The 2474-nt window shown below is 38.1% G+C and overlaps 1 protein-coding gene across 1 annotated transcript in view; it reads left to right on the top strand.

Moving 5' to 3' along the window:
* The window catches only part of CNTN3 (contactin 3), a 74771-nt gene that overhangs the window by 67110 nt on the left and 5187 nt on the right, over window positions 1–2474 (top strand). The window lies entirely within an intron of this gene.

Here is a 2474-nt window from a genome sequence, read left to right on the forward strand (position 1 = left end):
TATATTATAGTATATTATATTACAGTACATTATATTATAGTATATTATATTATATTATATTATAGTATATTGTATTGTATTTATTATAGTACATTATATTATAGTATATTATATTAAATTAAAGAATGCTATACTAAAATCATACCAAAGAATAGAGAAAAGATACAGACAGAAGGCTTAACAAGAATGATAATGAAAACTCGTGACTCCTCTCCAGAGTCCAACACAGCTGGACTGGGATTGGTCATTAAGTAAAAACAGTTCACATGAAAGCAATCAAACAATGACCAGTTGGTAAACAATTTCCAGACCACATTTCAAATCAGCAGAACACAGGAGAAGCAATCAGATAATTATTGTTTTCATTTTTCTCTGAGGCTTCTCAGCTTCCCAGGAGAAAAATCCTGGGCAAAGAGGATTTTTCAGAAAATGTGGCAGTAATATTGGAGGGGAAAGGAAATGCAGTGGAATTCCTGGGAGTCACAGTATGAGTGAGCTGAATTTCTGTGTAGTCACATGAATCAAGCACAGAGCTTCCCCCACTTCTTCAGCAGGGTGGGTGAAACCCAACCATGCCAGGGGAGCCCAGGGAAGATCTGTAATTTCTGCACTGGACCTCTGTTATGCTGCTAATGACTGGAAGAAATTGAAAAGAAAAATCTCTGTTATTTAGAAGAAGGAAAAAAAAAGAGACTTGTTGAATTTTTCAGTGTTCTATAACATATTTATAAGTTCTCTAGGGCATGGGTTTTGAAATGCAATGAACCTCCTGGAGTTCATGCAAAGCAATCCTTCATGTCCACTGTTTCCCCTTGAACAAATTGCACAAGAGGCCACTCTGCTGCTGCAAAGGCAAAATTAGGCTGGAGAACAGATTGTCAAAGGCCGCACTAATTTTTCTACAAGTGGAAATATTTTTAGTGTGCTCTTCCGTTGTAATACAGCTCAGAATCAGGGTCATCAGTCTTGAAGTGTTTCTGTCAGAGGCACAAGAACAGACAATTAAATCTGTCTGAAGGGTCAAATTCCCTGCAATAATCATTAACATCCCCCGAGCAGGCAGAGTTGTAGCATTAATATTATGAAATAAGCTAGTTTATCAGAAATTATTCTATGCAAAAATGAGTGTCAGTCTGTCACCGGGGACTAAACCAACTCAGATTTGCCTGAGTTTAAATATATTATATGCACAATTACCATGAACTGGCTGATCTGAAGTGACTCACTGCCTGCAGCCTGGACAGGACATGGGGAAAGGAAATTTTTTCTAATTAATCATCTTTGTGGCTGCTCACTAGAGGTGCTGCCAGGCTGGTCAGCTCAGGGATTTTCAGTCCTTTTTTAATGTGCCCCTGCTTTTGGGGTGTGTGACTGAGAACTGGACAAGGCCCTGATCTCACTGGTGTGAGCAGGATCTGGACCAGGCCCTTGGACAAGACGCTGCTGTTTGGAATTATTAAAAAGGAAAATTAATTGCATTATGTCCATGGATCTTTCTGGTGAATAAGGAGAGCAAAGCCATGCATGTAATGTCAGTCTGAGGATTTTGATAAATTAGTTGAATTGCTGAGAGAAATAATTCTCCGTGCTACTGCAGTAAAAACTGATTTTTCATTCAAATGTGTAATTTTTAATCAATCCTGGTTTGTAATTTAATTTGAATATTTGTGATTGGTGTGGTTTTCACTGTGAAGGATTTACATTTCCCCACAGGACCTGCCAGGTAAATCTCAGAAACTGTTGCCATATCAAGGAATACAAATAGTTCAGTTCTGCTGGCAGTGTGTATTTCCAAATTGAAAGTGAGCCTTTGACAATTAAAATATCTTTGCTTGAAAATTTGAAATATGCATGTTTACAGCCCAGAATAACAAGTGGAGTTTTAGATATTGCTATGTAAAGTGCCAAGTGGGTGGGGAAAGACTTGCCTAAGTTGTGACAATTATTTCATATTTCGAAAGTCCTAAAATAAAACCCAGTGTTCTGTCCATCAGCTCTTAATTCGGAGAAATTCTCCTGCCTGAGAGCAGCTTTCAGAAATCCCTGCAGCTCCTTGGACATGTCCTGACGTGATTGATGGATCAGGACCTGCCACAAGTGAAGTTCTGAACCCTGGTGATTGCTGGAGATTTTGGTGCCTGCAGCAAATGGAGCTTCTGAATCCCTCAGACAGAGGCTTACAGTTTTTATAGATAATTACTCTTCTTTTTTTTTTTCTCCACGTGTCATCTTAATATTTTGTTGTGGATTTCAAGGATGAGTCATTTCCTTTGAAATTCAGCTGTAATATCTCAGTGTGAAAACGATTCATACATGCTGTAACACTTCATTCTCAGGAGTGAAACAATCTCCTCTTACATTTACAAGGAGTAGTTATTATTAGAACGTCAGGTTAAACCTTCCTCAGTACACAGAACAAGACAAAAAAGAAAATAGCTGGGGGTGGTTGGTTGACTTTGAAATAATTCTTTTGA

Source organism: Geospiza fortis, unplaced genomic scaffold (genome assembly GCF_000277835.1).
Source record: "Geospiza fortis unplaced genomic scaffold, GeoFor_1.0 scaffold70, whole genome shotgun sequence".
Classification (NCBI taxonomy): domain Eukaryota; kingdom Metazoa; phylum Chordata; class Aves; order Passeriformes; family Thraupidae; genus Geospiza; species Geospiza fortis.